The sequence below is a fragment of the Pleurodeles waltl genome, chromosome 11 (genome assembly GCF_031143425.1).
Source record: "Pleurodeles waltl isolate 20211129_DDA chromosome 11, aPleWal1.hap1.20221129, whole genome shotgun sequence".
Taxonomy (NCBI): domain Eukaryota; kingdom Metazoa; phylum Chordata; class Amphibia; order Caudata; family Salamandridae; genus Pleurodeles; species Pleurodeles waltl.
The window spans coordinates 160,301,936-160,327,248 of NC_090450.1; positions in this window are offsets into that span (position 1 = coordinate 160,301,936).

Genomic DNA, 25,313 nt, shown 5'->3' on the forward strand with positions numbered 1-25,313 from the left:
TAATTGTTGCTTATTTAGAAGCTGGGGCACTCTGTTTGCATAGTAGTAGCTCTCAGAAAGAAATGGCTGTTTTGATGCATTCCTTGTGTATGTAGCATGACAGTCATTCCGACGTACAAAAGAAATGTTTCTCATGGCAATGTTTTGAGGCAAATGGCTTTTTGGTATTTTCCTCTAAACTGCATATGCTTTCCGAGCTAAATAGCAAAACATATCAGCTAGAATAGCAATACTTCCTGTAAGAGAGTTGGATTCCCTGAAAGAAATATAGGAAGATACCTAGAGGAATGGACTTGTGACTACCAGTTCAAAACTTACTACCTCCAGAGTTCTATGTGGCACACTGCCAGCCAAAGGCAGTTTATTTCATGTGGGTGTCTGCTTTTGTGATTAACACTGCCTACAAATTATCATTGTTATGAAACGTTTAGAAGGAAATAGAAAGGACACTTGTGCTGTCTCCTCTATACAGACTACCTTAAATTAAAAGTGTGTACAGTTTTTTCCTTTTGAAAAAGTGCATGAAAAATATTGAACATTTGCAGCTGCTAAATCCATCAGTTTATAAATAAGAAAAACAGCGGAAAGAAGGAAGAATTCACCTCCCAAAACCAAGTAGTTATGTTATTGATGGGTAATTTGTTTAGTGGAATGTGATGTGTGGAATCTTGGGGGTGAAGGAATCTTTGTTGAGGTGGGGGGTTCCAGGGTGTAATTGCTGCCTGGAGTCTGCATTTCCTTTCTTCATGACCGTGTTTGCGATATTCTTTGTGGCATGGAGCGGCATACTGCTCATAGAAATACTTGCTGAGCCTGCGATGCGTGACGCATGCATCTCACCTTTGGCTGTCACTTTGACTCTTTGGTAAGCATCCCAATTTGTGTGCAGCCGTTTTGATTTGGGATTGGTAGGAGAATTCAGTGACCACCTTACTTCATTTCAGTTTGCTTGGTGGCCATCTTGGCTTGGTAATCCCAGTCACCATCCAAGCCTATTTAAGTCTGTCCCTTTTAAATAACATTTATATTTCCAGTGACGTGGACACCTAAATCGTATTGGTGTCTGCATAACCGGTGATAGGCACACCTTATATTGTGTTTATTACTGCGTATTCTCTTCTGAGCAGCAACCCACCCACGCACGTTAGTTTCATTACCTTTGTGCATATTTTGAGTTGAGCACTGAGTATAAGTATGGAGAGAAATGTGACACCACCACTATTTTTATCTGTTCCAGCACTCCTACATTATGTTAGGAACAATTGTTGGAAGCATTTGAAGTGTATTTAGAGTCCATTGATGGCGACGCTTTCACATCCTGCTCTATAATCTAGGAGCAGAATGTAGAAACATTTTGAAAACTCTAGAAATTATGAATGTGCGTAGCAATACCGGTGATGGTGTAGTGGGGTCAATGAATCACTTGAGGAGCCTTTTTTGGTAACTGAAACCTTGGATAAAAAATGTAAACCAAGGAAGAATACAGTTTTAGAACATCACAAGTTTTTACAGCGGTCTCAACTTTCTGATGAATCAACAGATGAGTTTGTGGCGATGTTTCACACAATAACAGCAACATGCAGCTACCATGAATTCAAAGACAAGATTATCCGTGATCAGCTTATTGAAAAAAGTAATAGTAGAAACATTCAAGAAAGATTGTTACTAATTGAGGATCCAGTCCTAGAAGCGGCACTTAATATAGCTAGATGTATTGAAAATTCGAAAGTAGGAAATTAATGTCAGTGTGTCAGTGGTGAAACAGTTATCGAAAAAAGCTGAGAAACCTTGTGAAAAAGTGAATGACAACAAGAGGCTATCACATGATTCTCTGGTGTGTGATAACATTGTTAGTGGTAAAAGTGAACTTATCTGGTAAGCGCATTTGAGTAACAGCTACATTTGTCCTGCCATGAATGGTACGTGTTTCAAGTGTGGCAACCACCAAAGGAGTGAGCCAGAAAGAAGTGAGTAGAGCTGTGAGCATTTTGGATGATGATACAACTGAGGTAGAGGCGAATTTGATGTTAATGTTATCTGTGCTTGGTTTGCAAGAAGAAGTCATGGAAAGTGCATCCATAAGAAGGGAAAACACTGTATTGTGACTTACCGGTGAATGGTACAAAGTTCAAAATAATGGCTGATTCTGCCTCCCCTCATACATTGTTGAGTAACTATGAATTTAATGGATTTCCAGGTCTTCATCTTGAAGAATTTCACATAAAATATTTTGCTATGGGGAAACGGAGTGGAAGTAATGGGGAAATTCAAAGCTGAATTGGAGTTTGAAAGCTACTTTATCAAGGGCATGATATATGTAGGAAAAAGTGGTTTGAACCTGTTAGGTTGGGATGAGCAAGGGGATCTCATCATAGTGCTGGATCCCAATCACCCAGATCAAGTTATATCTAAGAAGAGACACATTAATTAAATTGGGTCTAACCTGTGACAATTGAATGATTCCATGTGGGTTAGTCAGTATCATGGTATATTTAGGGATGATTTGGCAAGGTTGAAAGGTTTCCAAAATTATATAGGCCCTCATTACAACCCTGGCAGTCGGTGTTAAAGCGGCGGTAATACTGGCAACATCCTGGCGGTAAAAAAAATGGGATCACGACCACAGCGGAAACCACCAACACAGCCAGCCACTTTAACACTCCGACCGCCACGGCGGTAGCAACAAACACCGCAGCGGTAACCGCCAACAGCCAGGTGGAAGACAATGTACCACCCATCCCATCACAACCCGCAATCCCCCAGCTTTTCCGGGGTGGTACCAACGCCATCAAAAGCACGGCGGAAACAGGACATGGAAGGGAAACCACTCACCAATCGACACGAAGAATCAGGATGCCATGGAGCCCGATCTGCATGTCCTGCCCATGCTGGTCTACCTCCTCATCTACCAGGAATACAAAAGGCGGCAGCGACGACCACGGTGAGTACTGCACCTAGTACACAGGGGATGGGGGAGGAAAAAGAGAGTGACACACACACACGCAACGTGCGAATCACCCACCCCCACCCTCACCCACAACACCATAAATACAAACACATGCATCAACATTACATTTACACCCCGTAACCCCCTGGAAGAACGCAAGAACAAAAGGAATTGAGTTAAACAGTGATATTTTAGAAATAGGCAGATATACATAATAAATAAAAAATCAGTAGTTACAAAAATATACAATATGTACATAAGACGGTATATTGTCAGGTCGAAAACACACAGGTACCTCAGGGGGATGGGGGGGCACCTCAGCCGGAAGATGGAATAACGCCACTGCTCCTCGAGGGGGCTCCTTGCCCACTGCTTGGTCCTGGGGAGTGCAAGGCCACAGTCTCCTTAGTGGGTGGTTTGCCCACTGCTTGGTCCTGGGGAGTTCAAGGCTACAGTTTTCCAAGTGGATGGCTTCTTCCACTGGTCTGGAGTGGGCCTTGTGCCCAGTGTGCTTCATCCTGGCTAGGAGGGGGTGAGGGGATGCCTTCTTCCACTGGTTCTGGAGGGGGCTTTGTGCCCAGTGTGCTTCATCCTGCCAAGAATAGGGTGAGTGGATGCATATCTCCACTGGTTCTGGAGGGGGCTTTGTGCACAGTGTGCTTCATCCTGGCAAGGAGGGGGTGAGTGGATGCCTTCTTCCACTGGTTCTGGAGGGGTCTTTGTGCTCAGTGTGCCTCATCCTACCAAGGATAGGGTAAGTGGATGCATATCTCCACTGGTTCTGGAGGGGATTTTGTGCCCAGTGTGCTTTATCCTAGCAAGGAGTGGGTGAGTAGATGCCTTTTTCCACAGGTTCTGGAGGGGGCTTTGTGCCCAGTGTGCATCATCCTGGATGGTGCAAGGTCACAGTCTCTCACCTGGGTGTCTGAGGCACGAGATTTGCAGGGAACAGGTTGCATGATAGGCCAGGGAGGCAGGGCTAGACTCCATCCTGTGGCGGCTAAGGCTGCAAACTGGTGGTAGTGCTGGTGCTGCCAGTGGTGGTGGGAGGCTCCAGCCCTTCTCCTGCAGCCTCAGACCGCTGCCCACTAGGGCTGCTGCTGCTGGTAGTGGTCCTACTGTCAGCGGTGCAGGTGGCGGTGCTTGCAGCAGGGCCTGTGGCGATGCTGATGGGTGTGCTGGCCATGGTGCATGTGCTTCCAGTGGTGGAGGGAGGCTCCAGCCCTTCTCCTGCAGCCTTGGATGGCTGCCCACTGGGGCTGCTGCTGCTGACAGTAGTGGTGCTAGCGGTGGTGCAGGTGGTGGTGTAGGTGGGGGTGCTAGCGGCGGGGCTGGTAGTGGTGCTGGCCACAGTGCAGGTGGTGGGGCTGGCGGTTGTGCTGGTAACCACTAGGCCTTCACCTACATCCTCCGACGGCTGAAGTGCCTTGTCTGGTGTTTTCTGCCCCTTCCTCACCTTAGGAGACCCCGGTCACAGCTAAGCCGAGCTGTTATACATCAGTTTCAAACACACGCGATCTCACACACGTTGTTCAGCGGACCAGAGAGGGAACGCTCCCTCTCTGCGCTGCACCAACGCAAATTCTCTTCTCTGATTGGTCCCCCCTCAGACGATTCAAAGGGTAGTTTGGTCGCTCCAAAAATGGTTGCCTTTTACATAAGCCGATACGTCGGTCAGACATGCAGCTTATCTGATACGAAGACCCGAGTCAACACGTAAGCCAAAAGAACGGTTCTGGCCACACAAAGTAATTTCTTGAATCATACTCATTAGTAAGTGCAGCTGCCCTATTTTTCACTAGTCTGCTTTATTTTTGACACCCTTCATTCGGGCCTGCTCTTACAATTCTTATCTATTTTAGATATTGTGAGCCTCAGCCCACATGTTTGAAGGGCAACCGGGGAAGAGACTGCCCTGATTATTTTTCAGTACTCCACACCGATCGATACATCCAGAACTAATATACTACATCTTCGGCACGTATTGAACTATGTAAGTGGTCATTTGCTTTGTTATTACTATAATTCCTACCATATAATGCATAAATAGTGTACTACATTATGGGGGTCATTCTGACCCTGGCGGCCGGTGACCGCCAGGGTCACCGACCACGGGAGCACCGCCAACAGGCTGGCGGTGCTCCCGAGGGCATTCGGACCGCGGCGGTTCAGCCACGGTCAGAAAGGGTAAACCGGCGGACTCCCGCCGGTTTACCGCTGCCCCATTGAATCCTCCATGGCGGCGGAGCGCGCTCCGCCGCCATGGGGATTCAGACACCCCCTACCGCCATCCTGTTCATGGCGGGAAACCCGCCATGAACAGGATGGCGGTAGGGGGTGCCGCGGGGCCCCCGTAAGAGGGCCCCGCAAAATATTTCAGTGTCTGCTTTGCAGACACTGAAATACACGACGGGTGCAACTGCACCCGTCGCACCCCAGCAACTACGCCGGCTCAATTCTGAGCCGGCGTCCTCGTTGCAGGGGCATTTCTGCTGGGCCGGCGGGCGCTCTTTCGGAGAGCGCCCGCCGGCCCAGCGGAAATGTTTAAATGGCCGCCGCGGTCTTTTGACCGCGGTGCGGTCATTTCACGGCGGTACCTTGGCGGACGGCCTCCGCCGTCCGCCAAGGTTAAAATCACCCCCTATATGTCATTTTCCCAATAGGAAGAAGCCACAGACCAAGAGATTCTAAATCCTATTCTGCAATCCCTAGGTGAGTGCTTACACCCCACCCTTAAATAAATCACTGACACCGAGTAATAATGCCTTTATCAATTCGGATATTTAAACTATTCCTAGGTGCTACCTACTTGACTTGATTCCCAGTCCTGATGATGACCCACCACTGATTTATCCTGGCATGTTGGGTCGAAACGTCAACATGTTTTTGAATGTGGAATTAAAATTGTAAAATTGTGGTATGTGACTTCAGGGCCTCCTGGATTGACGGAGCTGATAGAAGTCCATATTGTGCTTAAACCACCTTCTCTGTATATATTCTATATAACACCTTCACTTCTCTGCACAGTATTCACTTTCACTGTTTTTTTAACTAGGAGCACCTAACAGAATAATTTAACTTTCTCCTGCGATAAACATATAAAGAAGAAGCACAATAATGCAATAAATTTCCATTGATGCTACATAAATCGTTTATTCATAATTATTGAGTGACCAGAGCACCGTGGAAGTCTAGGTGTACTTCCCCCTTGCCTTGACCATTAATCTATTTGCCTTCCTCACCTTGGGAGATGGTGGTGTGACCTTGGGTCTGGCAGCTGGAGTTTTTGAAGAGGCCTTGCTGGGTGGTTCGCGCTCCTTGCCATTTCTGCATGCTGTCCCCCTCTTCACCTTGGAAGGTGGCGGAATGGTTTTGTCCTTTGCAGGGGTTGGTGCCACACTGGCTGGGCTGACGGGTGCCCCCTTTGAGCCTTTGTGAGTTGTAGGTACCACAGCGGATGTCAACTTGGTGGCTGAGGTGCTTGCCTGGGTGCTGGGTACCCTGGCCCGAGGGGAAGGACGGGGGAAGGGTAGGGAAAAGTCAATATTTGCCAGGAAAAGCTTCTTAGAGACACTGAGACGGGAGGAGGGGGAGGGTTTGGGAGTGGAGGAAGAGGGAGTAGTTGTAGGAGGTGCCTGTCTGCTGAGTGTGGGTGAAGGTGCATGGGCTGGATGCTGTTGTGAGGTGGATGGCTGTAGGGTGGGTGGGTGCTTGCGTTTGTGTACTTTGGGAGGAGGGGTCACAGACACTCTTGGAAAGGACACAGGGAACGTGTGCATGGATGTGGGGGTGGTGACTGCCTGCAAGGGGTGTGTTGTGATGGGCGTGCTGGTGATGGAGGTAGTGGATGAGGATGAAGTGTATGCAGGTGTGAGTGGAGATGCTACTGGGAGGGAGGTGGACGATGAGGAGGACGGGGACACAGTGGTGGCAGTGGATGTTGGTGTGTCTGCATGGAGATGGTGCTTGTGTGAGTGCTTGTGACATGAAGTGTGGTGCTTGTGTTTGCCTGAGCCACTTCTGTGAGTTGATTTTGGTGAATGCTGGTCTGAAGGTGTGCTTGGGTAGGCTGTGGTTGAGGGGATTGGGTCTGGGTAGAGGAAGTTGGAGGGGGGAGGCTAGAGACAGGTACAAGGGCTGCCATCAGTGCTGAGGACAGAGCCTGAAATGCTCTCTGTTGGGCCACCACGCCAGAGTGAATGCCCTCCAGGTATGCATTTGTTTGTTGCAAAGGCCTCTCTACACCCTGGACGGCATTCAGTATGGTTGACTGCCCAACAGTAAGGGATCTCAGGAGGTCAATAGCCTCCTCACTGAGGGCAGCCGGGCTGACTGGAGCAGGGCCTGAGATGGCTGGGGCGAAGGAGATGCCCACCCTCCTGGTGAGCAGGCACAGGAAACACGTTGAGAGGCTGCTGGGAGGGCGGTGCTGGTGGGGGGGGTGGCGGCTGTACCTGTTGTTGGGGTAGGCACAGAGGTGTTCGCCACCATCAGGGAGCTTCCATCGGAGGAGGAGTCACTGTCTGTGGTCTCCCCTCCTGTCCCCGCGGTGGTGGTCCCCTCGCCCTCCATCCCACTGGTGCCCTCACCCTCAGTGGATTTGGTCTCAAGGCCTATGTGGGATGCAGCTCCCTCTGTCACCGGTGCCTCTGCTCCATCGCCAGTGCCTCTGCTCCTCCGCCAGATAATGCTAATGCACACAAGAACAGGGTGACAAAACAAAAAGGGGGGGAGGATACACTTGGTCAATGCCAGCAACAACACTACCGTTGGCATACACAACACACAGGAAGCAGCTCTATGCACTAGGCCATGCGTTACCAGTTACAATGCTAGCCACCAGCCCATGGGGTACAATGCCTACCACCATTAGCTGCACACCTGAAACCCACAGGACCCTGCACAGTAGTAGATGCCCACTAACCCTATTAGGGTAGGAGTGCTTCAGAGCCTGCCCAACAAGGGACCTACCATGCCATCTTCACCTTGGCCTAGGGACACCCATAGCCCTCATCCCCCACCCAGGTAACTCTTAAAGAGCGCAAAGTCATGATTCCGAATCTGTACTCACCCCATTGTTGCTGCTGTGATGCCTTCAAGTGACCATCCAACTCTGGATAGGCCACCGCCAGGATGCAGAACATCAGGGGGGTCATGGTGTGATGGGCACCCCTTCCTCGTTGAGAGGCCAGCCCCAGCTGGGGCTCCGCTGTCTTCTTTGCCCTGTGGCGCAGGTCCTCCCACCTTTTGAGGCAGTGGTGCTCCGCCTGTAAAAGACCCCCAGGGTCCGCACCTCCTTGGCGATGGCAAAACAAATACCCTTTTTCTGGTGGGCGCTGACCTGCAGGGAAAAGATAGCAGAAAATGGATTAGTCATACCATCCAGACTGTCATACTCGGGGCCCACCATATCCCTCCCATCCACTTACGCACATACATTGACCACCATACATGCATCACTCTGCCCAGGACCCCTCAACCCCCCCACATGTGGCTTACTCACACAGCACTCCATACATTCATGGCCCACGCATCATGCTCACATTGTACTCAGCTGTTTGTCTGGAGGACCGTAGAGTAACATGTACTGGGGTAGGACCCCATCCACCAGTTTCTCCAACTCCTCCGCAGTGAAGACAGGGGCCCTTTCCCCAGACATATGAGCCATTGTCGCTTCCAGACACAGGCACAGCAGCCCTTGCAGTGTAGGTCCTCTCCTGTTGAAGGTCAGGTAGAAAGTGAGTGAATAGATAGAAAATGGTGCTCAAGTCTGCGTCGGTTCGTACCATCACAGCTGGCGTACACCTCTATTGACTCCTGGAACCCATAGGGCACATTGATAACCAATGCGAAGTTGCGCAGCGGTCTTCGACCGCCTACCGCGATGATGCACAACGCCAGCGGAATGACCTCATTTCCACTTGTCCCTCCTCACAGCTCAGGCAGTCGCCATTTCAGGGGGGCACAAGGCATGGCACCTAACTGCGTCACAGCAGGCATTGGCACAGCAACTGACTGTCGGATTCACATACTGGTTCTGTAAAGGAACAAAATCATCATTAGTGCAACAGATGTGTGAATATGACTCTCTGCTCACCGTTTTCTTCCATAGGCTTCAACCGCTGAGGCTGAATATGAGGTGGTGGCATCCTCCGGTGTACAGACCCCTGGTGGACCTTGTGACAATGGAGGACAGACACATTATCCTAACCTACAGACTTGATCAGGCCACAACCCAAGAACTGTGTGCCCAATTGGAGCTAGAGCTGATGTCAGTTATCCGCCAGCCCCCAGGTATCCCCCCTCTAGTGCAGGCCCTGTCAGTGCTCCATTTCCTGGCAAGTGGTTCCTTCCAAACAACAGTGACCATGGCATCAGGGATATCTCAGCCAATGTTCTCCAACGTGTTGACCAGAGTGTTGTCAGCCCTGCTGAAACACATGCGCACAAACATCGTATTCCCCCAGGTGGATGATTTGGCCACAGTGAAAGCTGTCTTTTTTGCCCTGGGACATATCCCCAAAATCACTGGTACCATCGATGGTACACATGTGGCATTTGTCCCCCCCCGGAGAAATGAACAAGTTTTCAGGAATAGAAAAAGCTATCACTCACTGAATGTGCAGATGGTGTGTTTGGCGGATCAGTACATCTTCCATGTGAATGCCAAATATCCTGTCTCTGTGCATGATGCCTTTATCTTCAGGAATAGCAGCATCCCTTATGTGATGGGCCAACTCCAGAGGCACTGGTTGTGGCTAATAGGTGAGCCCAAGGTCCCCACACAGTATAAGTACGTGTCTGGGTATGGGGTTGTCCCTTAGGGTTAGTGTGTGTCTAACAGGTATCCCTCGATATTTGCAGGTGACTCTGGTTACCCCAACCTCTCATGGCTACTGACCCCAGTGAGGAATGCCAGGACAAGGGCAGAGGAACATTACAATGAGGCACATGGGCGTACAAGGAGGATTATTGAAAGGACCTTCGGACTCCTGAAGGCCAGGTTCCGGTGCCTCCATCTGACAGGTGGATCCCTGTACTACACACCCAAGAAGGTGTGCCAGATCATTGCTGCATGTTGCATGTTGCACAACCTGGCCTTGAGGCACCAGGTGCTTTTTCTGCAGGAAGATGAGCCTGGATATGGTCTTGTGGAAGCAGTGGAGCCTGTGGACAGTGAGGAAGAGGAGGCAGAGAAAGAAGATGTTGACAACAGAAGTAATATAATACAGCAGTACTTCCAGTGACACACAGGTAAGACACTGTAACTTCACTTAACTTTTCAGTTTTCAGTTGGACATTGTACATGGCATCCTGATTTCCCTATGTCTATGGCTACTTACTGTACCCTTTGGCATCTCTATTTTCAGATCTCTGCGTCACACTCTGGCTCCTTCTATGTGTACTGCTGCCCATCAAAGGTAATCAAAGGTAATTCCAAAGTATATTTAACTGTACATATGACTTGCAATGCATCGATAATGTTGAACTAATACGCATTTTAATCATTTGACAGAATCTAGATGCGTGTTTGTTCCAAGGGTGTTTATTTAAGTGCTCATAAGTAGAGGGGGATGTGCAATGGGCTGGGTTGATGGTGGAGGAATGTCCAGGGTAGAGTCCAATCTCTTGGTATCACAGATGCATTGTCCAATGGGACATAGGAAGGGGAGTAATGGCAGTTCAAGGTGGACAGGGTGACAGAGTGGGACAGAAGGGTGACAATCATGAGAGTCTTATTTCCTGGTGGGGGTTTAGCAATGTTCTCTGGCTTCTGCCTAGATTGCAGGGACCGTTTGCGGGGTGGTTCTCCGTCTGCAGCGGGTGGGGTGCTGGTGGCCTATTGGTCCTGTGGCGGGACCTGCTGTCCACTAGTGCCGGCGGAGGTGGAGGGCTGTTCTTCGGTGTGGCTACTGTCAGGGGCACGTTGGTGTGCCACTGCCTCCCTCATGGTCTTGCCCATGTCTGCCAGCACCCCTGAAATGGTGACCAGGATGGTGTAGATGTTTTTGAGGTCCTCCCTGATGCCCTGGTACTGTCCCTCCTGCAGCCGCTGGGTCTCCTGAAACTTCTACAGTATCTTGCCCATGGTCTCCTGGGAATGGTGGTATGCTCCCAGGATGTTGGAGAGTGCCTCCTAGAGAGTGGGTTCCCTGGGCCTGTCCTTCCCCTGTCACACAGCAGTCCTCCCAGCTTCCATGTTGTCCTGTGCTTCTGTCCCCTGAACCGTGTGCCCACTGCCACTGACCCCAGGTCCCGGATTGTCAATGGTTTGTAGGGTTGCCTGGGATCCCTGTAGTGGTGGACACACTGCTGATTGACGTGTCCTGGGGACAGTGCTTGGGCGCGCTGGGTGGGTGCTGTGCTGGTGTTTCCTGAGGGGGATGCTCTGTGGTGGGTTGAGACTGTGGCAGGGTAACCGATTGTCCAGGAGTCCCTAATGGGCCAGGTTGGTCATCCTGATTCAGGTGTGCAGAGCTGCTGTCATCTCTGTGGGCCTCTTCTGGGGGGGGACTGGATGTAGCTGGCACCTCCTCTCCTGTGACGTTGAGTAGGGGTCCTTTGGGGATGCAAATGCAGTGTTAGTGTATCTGCGTGTTCCATCTTGTGCATGAATGTGTTTCTCTATATGATTGTGATTTTCCTGTCAGCTTTGCCTTGTGTGCGTGGTGATTTTATGGGCTGGGTGAGTCTCTCTAATGAGCATGCTGTGGTGATGGGTGTCCATGCAGGTCTGTGATGGTGGTCCATGAATTGGTGATACATGCAGGGCTTGGTATTGGGATGGGTGGGTTGTGATAGTGGGGTACGTGTGAGGTGGTGGAGTGATGGGGTGAGGGTGGGGGTAGGAGTTTGTGATGGCATGCAGGTAGGGTGAGGGGGATAAAGTAGTAAATATTTGACTTACCAGAGTCCAGTCCTCCTGCTTCTCCTGTGAGGCCCTCAGGATGCATTATTGCCAAGACTTGCTCCTCCCATGTTGTTAATTGTGGGGGAGGAGGTGGGGGTCCACTGCCAGTCCTCTGTACGGCTACCTGGTGTCTTGCAACCACGGACCATACCTTCCCCGGTAGGTCGTTCCACCTCTTCCTGATGTCATCCCTAGTTCTGGGGTGCTGTCCATGGCATTGACCCTGTCCACGATCCTCTACCATAGCTCCATCTTCCTTGCAATGGACGTCTGCTGCTCCTGTGATCTGAATAGCTGTGGCTCTACTGGGATGATTTCCTCCACCATGATCCTTGGCTACTCCTCTGAAAACCTGGGGTGTCTTTGGGGTGCCATGGATGTGGTGTGAGTGGTATGTGTGAGGATGTGTGGGGTGATGTGTGGGGTGTTGTGTTGTGAGGTGCGTGGATGGTGTATGGGTGATGATATATTGTGCCACTGATTAAGTGGGTGCTCCTGGCTTGTCTCTCTCTGCTTGCTATCTTTTTTTTCGCTGTAGGGGGTTGTGGGTAATGTGGGTGTGGGTTTTATAGTGGTGTGGGTGTGTGGGTGTGGTGTGTGTATGTGTGTCAGATGTGTGTAGTTTGAATTGTCCAATGTGGTGGTGTCTTGTAAGTATTTGTGTATTTTGAGTGCGGCAGTGTGTACTGCCAATGGTTTACCGTGGTTGAAAGACCGCCGTGGTGATTCGTGGGTTTTGATACTGTGGGCGTATTCCTGTTGGTGTAACGGTGTGGGTTTTGGTACCGCCAGTTTATCACTGACCTTCGGTCTGGCGGACTTGTGTGGGTGTCTGTATAGTGGCGGATTTCTTAGTGTGGGTCATATTACCCGTAGTGGAATACTGCTGCAGTCACGGTATGTTGGCAGCCGTCGGCACGGCGGTTGCTGGCATTTAGCGCCAGGGTTGTAGTGAGGGCCATAGTCTTAAAGAAGAATGCCCGATAGGATGTGCATAAGTACGTAGTGTCTCTGGAGTTGAAGAAATAATTGAAAGTGGAGTTAGAGAAATTGTGTGATTTGGGTATAATTGAGCCAATTGAAGGATCAGAATGGCTATTCCCATTGTTCCTGCGCACCGAACTGACAAATGTTTGAGGTTGTGTGTGGATTTACTTGAGTTTCATGCCAACATTTGGGTAGATAGGCAATACCTCCGCAATATAAATAAGTTGTGAACCACTCCTAAGGGAGCTGTAGTTTTCACATCCCTTGATGTGTCTGGAGAACACTGTGATGTAGGTCTATGTAGGAAATCAAGGCATTTAACATCTTTTGCAACACCTGAGGTTGAGTACCATTACGTGTGAATGCTAATTGGTCTGTCGCCTACCTCAGGTGTTTTCCAGCTTTTGATGAGCAATCTATTTATGGATATGACTGTTGTGGAGTATTTTCTGGAAGATATCATGAATTGTGGCAAGAACCAGGACGAACATGTTTTGAGAGTTAAAGATGCATTGGATGTCATTGAAAAAATGTGGGTTGATAATGAGATAATGAGAAAATATCATTCTAAGTTTATTCAAATGGGGGTAGACTATTTGGGACTCCCCATATCAGGTAAATGGGCTGAACCAAAGGTAAACAAATTTAAATCAATTGAGGATGCACCTGCTCCCAAGGATTAAGAGCAATTAGTATCATTATTTTGACTCATCAACTAGTACTCCAAATTATTGAAATAAATACCAAATTTGACTGGAGCAGTGAGTGTGATGATGATTTTATGTCCATCAGTCATGAAAGTGTCTCTACTGGTCCACTTAGTCCTTTAGACACCAGTGATTTATGCATTATTGCCACCAATAGTAGTAACCATGATTTGGAGGAAGTTCTTATGCAGAAGAGAAGCCATGGAATTGGGGACGCCATTGCATTTGCCTCGGGAGCCTTGTGAGGTGCTCAGCACAGATATTCTACCATTGAAAAAGAGGCCTTAACAAAGGGGGGGCTTGTTCAGTACTTCAAGATCTATCTGGGTAAGGAGTTTGTGTTGCAAACTGATCATAAACCTCCTGTGTGATCATTTAAAACAAGATGTGATGGTAGAGCTATTTCTCACATTGCCAAATGGCAGTATAGGTTGCAAGAGTTCCAAAATAAGTTGCAATATTTGGCTATGGGTAAACAATTTTGCTGCTGAATGTTTGTTTAGATTGGCCTTATTAGATCTGCTTCATGAGGTTGCTCATGATCTTTATGATGTTGAGATTTTGTGTTCAATAAATATAGCCATGTATAGTGCAATGTCTGGGGAGGAATGTAATAATACGTGTTTGGATGACGTAATGATACAAGAAGATATTAAATATTTGTCAGCCACGTGGAATACATATAATGAAATTAAAAATGTGCGTGTTCCCTTTTGCAGAGGAGTAAAGTATTGAATCTTGCCCATGAGGGTCAAATGGGTATACGTGCATTGAAATAGAGAGTAAGGGAGGATTGTTGGTGGCCCGGAGTAGATAAGAATATTGAACATGATGTCAGTGAATGCTGCGCATATGTTCTTAGTGACATAAAGCAAGTGACAGAACCTAGTTGGGCTACTCTGGTGAAGTGTGATAATGTGCCATGGGTCAAAGTGCAATTGGATTTTTCTGGATCACTGGCCATTTTGAGTAAACTTTGTTGAAACTGTGAATAACACGTTGGTGAAGGAATTGCTGCAGGATGTGTTTGTCAGGGAGGGTTATCCTGGCAATTGGTGAGTGACAAAGAGACACAGTTTGTGTCCAGGGAGATGAGTGAATTTTTGGAGTCTGTGGGTATCAAACATGTAAAAATTTCATTCTTAGGAATTGGCTCTCTAGGTGGCAGTTGCTTGCACCCTGTCCAAGTAGGGACACAGACTCTAGTCAAGGTAAGGGAGTAACACAGCTAAAATAACCCAGGCTCACCCCTTTATAGCTTGGCTCAAGCAGTCATGCTTATCCCAGAGGCAAGGTGTAAAGTGTTTGTACATATACACACAGTAACACAGTAAAAACACCACAAAAGGACTCCACACCACGATGCTTCGATGATGCGCCAAAAGTCAAGCCATGATGATGCATCACTATCACAGTGATGAAGCAGGCACTGCATCGGAGTCAGGGTGGTGTGTCACTGACTTCTGTGATGCAGTGTTCGAAACCCATGCAGTGGTGGTTCTTCTGATGTGCTGCGACAGAAAGCTGGGGCCTGTGCTGTAAACCATTGTTGATGCGTCAAGCAGAAACCGCGCGTCAGTGCGGGCAGCAACGATGTGTTGAATCCTTACCACGATGCATCAGTTCAGAATGACACTGTGAGGCAATGCATGTATTTTCTTCTTGTGGCACCAAAAACCTCCTTCAAGGGTCCAGAACTGGATTTGGCACCACTTGATAGAACATAGCTCTCAGCAGAGGAGCCCAGGTGCTGGCAGATGAAGTCTTTGGTGTCCCCGAGACTTCTTAACAGGAGCAAGCTCAACTCATACCCTTGGAGAACCTCAGAAAGCATAATGTAGAAAGAACAACGCAGTCCTTTCCCTCCCAGGACAGAAGCAGCAGGCCAGTAGAACAAAGCAAGAGGCAGAGTGGCAGTCCCTCCTACAGCAGACAGCTCTTCTTCCTGGCAGAATGTCCTCAGTTTGGAAATGTTCCACTTATGTGGGGGCAGAGGTCCAATACCTAAACCCATTTCTGTCTTTTAAGTAAGAAAACTTCAAAGAGAAGTCTTTGTAGTGCACAAGACCCTTACTTTCCCTGCCCTGGCTCCAAGCACACTCCAGGGGGTTGGAGACTGTATTATGTGAGGAGAGGCACATTCCTATACAGGTGCAAGAGTCAGCTCCTCCCATCACTCTAGTTCAAGAAGGCCCATCAGGAAATGCAGGGCACACATCAGCTCCCTTTTGGTGACTGTCTAGAGTGAATTCACAAACAGCCCAACTGTCATCTTGAACCAGACGTGTATTCCACAAACACGGAGAGGCACAGAATGGTGAGGCAAGAAAATGGCCGTTTTCTAAAAGTGGCATTTTCAAACTTACAATTCAAAAATCAACCTCACCAAAAGTTGTATTTAAAATTATGAGTTTAGATACCCCAAACGTCATCTCTCTATCTGCTTCAAATGGGAAATTACACCTAAAAGATATTGCAAGGCAATCTCCATGGTACCCTATGGGAGTGATAGGTCTTGCATTAGTGAAAACCAAATTTAGCAGTATTTCGCTATCAGGACTTGTAAAACACACCAGCACAGGTCCTGCCTCTTCAATACACTGCACCCTTCCCATGGGGGTTCCTTGCGTCTACTTTAGGGGTGACGTACATGTAGTAAAAGGGGAGGTTTGGGCATGGCAAGTGGGTGCATTTACCAGGTTGAAATGGCAGTTTAAAACTGGCCACCCAGACACTGCACTGGCAGGGCTACTTATGAGGGTGGCACAATCAGTGATTCAGGCCCACTAATAGCATTTGGTGCACAGGCCGTGGGCACAAATTATGCACTATACTAGGGACTTACCAGTAAATCAAATATGCCAGTCATGGATAAAGCAGTCACCAATACAATTTAAACAGAGAGCACTTGCACTTTAGCACTGGTCAGCAGTGGCAGAGTACCCAGGAGCATATTTACTAGAAGTGGCACAGCACGGCCGCTGTGCCAAAATTGGCAACGCCACACTGCATCACTTCTAAAATGCAGGGATATGCCATGTTTTAAAGAATACAGCACATCCCTGTATTTCTCCCTGTCACAGCACTAAATTAGCTGCCGAGCACCCACACAGCCACACTTGGCCATGGTGCAAGGATGGCTGCGTTGCAGGGGAGATTGATTTTGTGCAGGAAGGGACACCTTCATGCACAAAAGCAATCTTTAATGGGGATTTGCTCCTTCTATGTCTACTTCAGAATGCAGCACACATAGAAAGAGCAAAAAATGAGGAGAAATGAAAGCATTCTCTTTGCTGCACCATGCTATCACCATCCCTGCGGTGGTGTTGGAATTTGGCGCTGCCTTAGGTTAACGAAATCTCATAAATCAGGGACAGCATCAAAATGCATTGGGTGATGCTGTCGAACACCCACATCAACACCCTTTGCTCGTCTCTTACACACAAAGAGCTGTGTGTTAAGAAGGCCGTATTTACAAAGTGGTGTTAGGCCACAAAAAGTGGCTTATCTCTTCCTTGTAAATATGGTGCACTGCACAGCGTCACTGGAGCATAACAAAATGTGACGTTCCAGTGGCGCTCATGGCTTTTAACTATGACCACCAGAGCCCTAAAGCCAGCAAAGACAAAATTCAGAACAAGATCAAAAACAGGAGGTAAGAAGCAAAAAGACAGTGGAAACTACACCAAGAACTGACAGGTCTAAAAAGTGTCCCTCCCAATTGAAATTGGGGAGAATTATCCTACCTTTTTGGGAGTTCTCATCACTATGGTAGAAGAACCTGAATAGACCATCAGCATTGGTGTGTTCTGGTCCAGGGTTGTGTTCAAACGTAATGTCCATTCCCTGTAGGGAGATGGCCCAACTCAACAGTTTAAGATTCTCACCCCTCATCTGCATTACCTATCTGAGGGGCCTGTGGTCTTTCTGAACTTGGAAGTGAGTCCCAATTAAGTAGGGTCTTAGGTTCTTCCCCAGACCACAGCAAATACTTCCCTTTCTATTGGGCTCCACCTATGTTCTCTGGGAAGTAACCTCCTACTAATGAAGGCTACAGATTGACCTAGGCCCTCCTTTTTTAGCTGTGAAAGCATGACTCCCACACCATGCTCAGAGGCATCTGTCTGCACAATTAATTCCTTGGAAAAGTCAGGAGCCTTTTGCATGGGTAGGGTGCACTGGGCCTTCTTCAGGGTGTCAAAAGCAGTCTGGCACACCTCCGTCCAGATTACCTCCAAGGGCTGCTTCCTGGAAGTCAGCTCTGTCAAGGAGGTAACAACGGTGCCATACCCTGTGACAAATCACCTTTATTATCCAATGAGGGGTGTCCAAGCCAGAATCCTGTCAATCTTGGCTTCTAGGGGCACCACCTGGCCGCTCCCAACCTGGTGTCTCAAGTACGTCCCAGACCCCTGCCCTACATGGCTCTTACTGGCCTTGATAGTGAGGCCTACACTCTGCAGAACCCTCAACGCTTCTTGCAGGTGGTGCAAGTGGTCCTCCCAGCTAGAGCTAAAGTCAGAAATGTTGTCTAGGTAGGTGGCACTGAAGTTCTCCACCGTTGCCAGGACCTGGACAACCAGCCTCTGGAATGTGGCAGGGGTGTTCTTCAACCCAAAGAGCATAACACAGAACTGATAATGTCACTTTGGCATTGAGAATGCTGATCTCTCTTTTGCGTCCTCGGTCAAGGCAATCTGCCAGTACCCAGACAATAGATCAAGGCCAATATTTCTACTTTTTTAGTGCCACATTTGCATCATTTTTTGACGCAGCAACGGTGTAAACTTGCAAAATACAATTGTATTTTGTAATTTTGCACCGTTTTTTGCATAAAAAAGTGGTGCAAATGCAGCGCTTAAAAAGTATAAATATGGGCCCAAATGTGCTGAGGAACTTGGCAACTCCCAACTGGTCAATGAGCTCATCAGCTCGGAGGTGGGGGTGTGCATCAGTCTTGGTGATGGCATTGAGCCCATGAAAGTCAATGCAGAACCTCAGTTCGGGAGTGAACCGAGTAGATCAGCCTTGGGGCCAGAACCACTGGGCTGGACCAAGGACTGTTGGAGTGGTCAATCATCCCTGACTCCAGCTTCTTAGAGACTTGCTCTTTGATGTTGTTCCTCACTCTATGAGTCAACCTGTACAACTTGTGCTTAACAGGCAGGCTGTCCCCAGGGTCAATGTCATAGAGACACCATTGCATCATTCCCGAAATGAGGATTCACACCCTTCACTGACCCACCCTGTTCTTTGGAAGAAGGGAGGTGGGAGGAGAGGTTCACTTTCCTCTTCCACCCCATCATCCATGAACAAGAGCATGGTCAACTCAGACCTTTCAAAGTGTGGTTTGAGGCAGTTTGTTCATGTGCAAGACTTTTAAAGGGCTCCTAGGAGTATGCTTGTCCACAAGGTAAGTGACATTAATCTTGCACTCCTTCACCTCAAATTAGTCAGGCCAGCAGCCTTGCATAGCACAGAGCTCTACCTGTGCCATCACCCATCCTTGCTGTCCAGGCTGAAACTCGACAAGAGTTGTATTCTGGTCATACTAGTGTTTCATGTCCTCCTGGTTAGCTTCCAGATCCTTCTTGGTGAGTTTCCGGAAGGAGGTTGTCTGGTTCCTGAAGGCCAGCATGTAACTGAATACATCCTGGGATGGCTTCTTAGGAGCTTGCTCCCACCCTTCTTCGCCAAACTGAGAGGCCCTCTCACAGGGTACCCATGCAGAAGATCAAAATGTCAAAAGCCAACCCCCTTGTGTGGTACCTCCCTATAGGCAAACATCCAGCATGGTAACAGGATGTCCCACTTACATCTCATCGGTTGTGAGAGACCCATGATCCTGTCCTTCAAGATATGGCTGAACCATTCAACCAACCCATTGCTTTGGAGGTGGCAAGGGGTGGTGACCTTGTAAGTAACACCACATGCCTTCCACATGGCTTCATGTACAAAAACTTGAAATTGGGACCCCAGTCAGACACAACTTCCTTTGGGAAACACACATGGGTAAAGATTAGGCCTGGGTGGAGTTCACGGAGTTCGATTCCAGTGGATTCCACAGAGTTGATTAAAAACTCAGTGGAATTCAATTGAGGTGGAGTTCCGTGACCAGCAGAGTCCTGAATGCGCCTGATCTCGGCATCACTGTGTAGGGTTGGGCCTGATTAGCCAGACCCAACCCTGCTTATTGATTCTGAGATAATGTGCATTCAGGTGACGGCTCTAAGCAGTGAAAGCTGCTGTTTCATGCCTCTTGTGCATCAGCCTGTCCTGTGTGCGAACGTTTCAGTCCTTGTTTGTGCACCAGTGCGCACACAAAAAAAAAAAAAAAGGAGATGAGGACTTACCTTCTCCCAGCGGCCTGGCTCATTCCCTGCCTTCCATTGCACCCTGCTATGCTGCTGGCAGAGGGAGGCCTGGCCTTCTTTGGACCATCACAAAGTTTGTCAAAAATTCCGCGACTCCCGCCAGCAGAGCGGAGCTCACCCGGTGCACACTGCTGCCTAGCATAAACAGAGTTCAGCACACAGCAACCACCTAGGAGTCAGAGGCAAAAAGTTAGGGGAGACCACTCCAAGGATGCCAGGTCTAACAGAACCAACTCTTCTTCTCAACAGGGGGTTGGGAATCCTTATTCTGGGAACTAGTTTGGCACCCTTTACAGAACTCCTTACTTTTATCCTTGTCCCCCCATCTTTCTTCTGTTAGGGACCCTGTCCACCCTTGGCTGAGTCTCTCACATAGATTTTCTTTTGGAACCTGGTTCTCAGCCAGCAGTCCGCCTTCTTGGCAAACTTCTTGGGGTAAGTAAGCTTGCTGTCAATCAAGTGCTGGGGGAGCTCTGGAAAACAATGACTAGACAAGTGCTTAAATGCAATTTTACAGCCCATTACCTCGCTGCCCTTCACCCAACCCTCCAGTGCCTTGCAAAAAGAATCAACATACTCCACAAAAGTTTAAGAACCAGGTTTAGCACTCTCCCTAATCTTTACCAGGTAACTTTTTAGAGTGAGACCATACCTCTTGGTTAGGGCTTTTTTCATGGCAGGTTACCACATCTGATACTCTCCATTTGAATCTCCCAGCTTCCCACCTGTCCTCCAGCTCCTCTGGGGTCAGACCTCTTGAAGAAACACTGCTGCTTGCCCTTGAAGGTGCTTTCCTTTTCGGCAGATCCTGATCATCCACAAAATCTCACCATGCAGTCTCTGCTCCTCTCTCTCTACAATAAAATGATCCTCCTCTGTATGCCCACCAATCTCTCTTACTGCCAACTAGGCCCTCAGCACTCTTTTCAGGTCCTCCTTTTAGGTGATGCCTTTATTAGAGCAGTTAAGCTCCTTGAAGACATTTTTGAGCTGAAGTACTGTACCGGTCTCTAACCTCTCCTGCTCAAACACGAAATCTGCAGCCCCAAATGTTGGCTTGCCAGACTGAGACATGATTGTGAATGAAGACTCAAAAGTTGCAAAGTTTCCAGAAGGCAAAGGAAACTAAAAGTAAAAGAAGCAGTACGTTGGGGTGTAATGGTCTGTGATCTGAAAGTAAATTAACCAATCACTGTATGTAAAGTAATAATACAAGTCCTTTCCTCACCACTGATCGCCACTGTTAGAAATGGGGTCTCCGGTTGGCAGGGTTCTTCATTATAGTCCGGGTAAGGGAATCACCGAGCTACGATAACCACTGCTCAACCCCTTGGTAGCTTGGCAGAGGCAATATGTAAAGTATTTGCACACACACATGCAGTAACAAAGCGAAAACACTACAAAAATATTCCACAGCAGTTTAGAGAAATAGGCAATATTTATATGAGTAAAACAAGACCAAAACCCTTTCTCAGGGATAACTGTAAAACAATTATGCAATATCAAGAAGTCAGGAACAAAGAGGTACTCAATCATAAATAGTGCACAGCCACTAGAAGAGTGACTGGAAAGCTACCATCTGCACATGATTCAAAATTGCCAAAAAAGTAAAGGGGTGCACATGGGATCAATGGAGGGTTTGCAGTGCTAGAATCACCATCTTCATAGCTATCAGGAACAGGTAGACATGAATCAGAAAACACAATATCACAACACAGTTTTGGCATTTTACTGGGACATACCCCATTTTTACTATTTTTTGTGCTTTTAGGCTCCTTCCAGTTAGTGACAGAAATGGGTGTAAAACTAATGGTGGATCCCAGACAGCCAAACATTTCTGAAAAGTATACAGAATTCTGAATCCATAAAGGGGTCAGTTATGAAGATCCTTCAAGGTTTTCCTATAGAAAGTAACAGCTGAAATAAAAAAAATATTGAAATTGAGTTTGAAAAAACTGACATTTCTGTCTCTGTTTTCTTCTGCTACTTTTCACCATCTGTGGCAGATTTTCTAAAGCAAAATACCATTCAGTCTACTAGACTCTTCTGGTTATGGGGATATATAGGGCTTTTAGGAACCAAGGTACACAGAGCCAATAAATGAGCTGCACCTTGCAACGGGTTTCCATTGTATATCCGTTAAACAGCAATTCATTTGGTAAAATATAAAGAGTGAAACATAGATATCAAGGAAATCTATGTACTTTTGAAATTGGCACAAGATAGGGAGTTACAAGCAGTGGTTATTTGCACATTTTTAAATCCGGTGGTACCCATATTAGCATGTGAATTACAGGGCATTTCTCCAAATGACTTCTTTTTTACACACTGTCTTACATTCGGAAGGTAAAAATAGAGAGAAAGACAATTGGCAATAACACTTGCTCCTCTATTCGGTGTTCCTCCAAGGGTCCTAATATAAATGGTATCTCACTTTTGTGGATAGGCCTGATGCCCACGACAGGAAACACCCCAAAACGCAACCTAGCCACATTATATTTTTCCAGTGAAAACTGACTCATTTTTGGCAAAGTGCCTAGCTGTGGATTTTGGCTTCTATCTCAGCTGACATCTAGGGAAACCTAGCAATCCTATACATTTTTTAAACCTAGACACATAGGGGAATTCAGAATTGGGTGATTTGTCGGTCTCTCACCAGATTCTGTCACTCAGAATCGTTTGCAAACCTGAACATGTTTCTAAAAAACAAGTTTTTTGCAGATTACAGCAATGCAAAGTTCTGGAATCCGAGAGGAGCCACAAACTTCCTTCCACCCAGCATTCCCCCAAGTCTATCAAAGAAAATGGTACCTCACTTGTGTGGGTAGGCCTAGTGGCTGTGACAGGAAATGTCCCTAAGCGCAATGTGGACACATCACATTTTTTTCAATGGAAACAGACACCTTTTTTTGCAAAGTGCTTAGCTGTGGATTTTGGCTTCTAGCTCAGTCAGCACCCGGGGAACCCTAGCAAACCTATGCATTTTATTTTCGTAAAACTAGACACCTAGGGGAATCCAGAATGGGGTGACCTGTGGGGCTCTCGCCAGGTTTTGTCATCCAGAATCCTTTGCAAACCTCAAAATGTGACTAAGAAAACACATTTTCTTCACATTTCAGCAATGCAAAGTTATGGAATCTGAGGGGAGCCACAAACTTCCTTCCTCCCAGCATTCCCCCAAGTTTCCTGATAAAAATGGTACCTCACTTGTGTGGATAGGCCAAGTGCCTACAATAGAGAATGCCCCAAAACGTACTGTGGCGATAATTATAACTGAGGTGAGAGTACTAATTAGTCCTGGAATCTTGAACCATTTAGGGAAACCTACCAAACCCAGACATTTCTAAAAACTAGACACCCAGGGGAGTCCATGGAGGTGTGGCTTGTGTGGATTCCCCAAAGCTTTTTTACCCAGAATACTCTGCAAAGGTGACACGTTGAATAAAAACACTATTTTTCCTTGCATTTCTGTGACGTAAACTAAAGGAATATGTATGGATCCACAAACATTGTACCAGCTAGCATTCCCCAACTTGCCCTGATAAACACACTACCCTAATGATGTGCCTGGGCCTAGTACCCGTGGCAGGAATGGATCACCCAAGGGTCAATGGTAATCCTTGCATGGGGGCTACTGTTGAGTGATCCATTCCTGATGTGGGCTCTAGGCACAGCCATACAAGTGGGGTTGAGTTTTTATCAGGACAAGTGAGAAAACACTGGGTGGTGGGAATTATGTGGATGACTGCTCATGCCTGTATGTTATGTGACAGAAATCAAGGACAAATAGTGTTCTTAATCAATGTTTCAAGTTTGCAGTCTATTTTGGGTAAGAAAACTTAGTGGAATCCACACACGCCACACCTCTGTGGACTGCCGCAGTGTCTTGTTTTCAGAAATGTCAGGGTTTGGTAAGTTTTCCTATATGGCTGCCAAGCAAAGACACAGGTGACCGACTTACAAAACCAGGTTATTTTGTGATAGATAATTTTGACGTCTCCACAAGTTTTGGGCTTTCCCTGTAGCAGTCACTTGTCCACCCATACAAGTGAGGCAACGTTTTTTTCTCTGGAGATTTAGGGGAATGCTGGGTGGGAGGAAATTTGTGGCTGCCTGCACATTACAGGACTTTCTCTCATTGAAATGTAAGGAATATATGTTTTTTAAGGAAAGTTTGTGATGTGCAGGGGATTCTGGGTGAAGGAAAACTGGTAAGAGCCACACAAGTACTGCACCTTTTGACTCCTCTGATACTAGCATGTTGATGTGAATCAATCACTCACACTGGTTGGTTTTAGCACCTCTAGGAATTATGATTTCAAAGCATGAATACCTATCCATTTATCTGAATACTGAAACCAAGCCTTCTGAAGGTGAACCATAAAGCCACTTCACTGCACTATTCGCTTAATGGTCCATTCACAAGCTATTGATGCACAACACACAACACTTCCATACCTCCGGCCATGGGCCCAATCCAACCAATCACTGCACTCACATAAACTTAACACTGCCAAACAAGGGCCCATAACATTCATACACTACAGGACTGAAGCAGTTTGACTACATTTTACCACCTGTCAAGTAACCGCCTCCTTCTTCCTAAACATTACCGAAGGCATGCATAAGGAACCTTTACTAATGGCTCCCATGACAGCCACATGAGGCTCAGCAAGACATTTTTCATTCACCTTTAGCTCACTCGCTGTGCTAAATCCAACTCCTTCCAGTTTGTGGATGCAAGTTGGGGGTGTCCAAATATGCCTTGTGAGGCCTATGCTTCTAGCTGAGTGAGCACATCCACCTTTGAAACTGAGGCAGACATGCTGGGGAATTTTTGCAAGTCAACTACAGAGTACGTCACAAACTATGAAGAATGGTAGTGTTTGGCACAAAGGGTAGTCCGTGTGAATGTAGCATATGTCCCAGTCACCGTTATGTGCAGTCCTGTGATTGTAATGCACTTATCATACAACAAATTGAACATCTACTAAGGTCTGACAGAGGTGAATAAGGCAAGCAGGTCAAATACTGACCCATGAGTGTCATTGTCCTTTAGTGCCAGCGAGGCACCAAGGGTTTGAATCCATAGGTGTAGATGATGTGCAGCTGTACTAAGTTTACAATCTGATTTCTACCTGTGCAATACCTCTGTAAAAGCATGCCTACCATAAGCTTTTCTTACCCGTTCATGCCTCTGTCCTCAGAGTCCTGACCAATCCTGTATAGTTGCCAAGTTAACTTATACTAATGCCGTCTGCCATTAGCTACTCTAAGCTCAAGAAAACATGTCTTTCATGTGCTATCAGTGGACTTACTGTGCTAAATCCAACTCCTTCCAGTGTGTGGATGCAAGTTTGGGGTGTCCATGTATGCCTTGCAAGGCC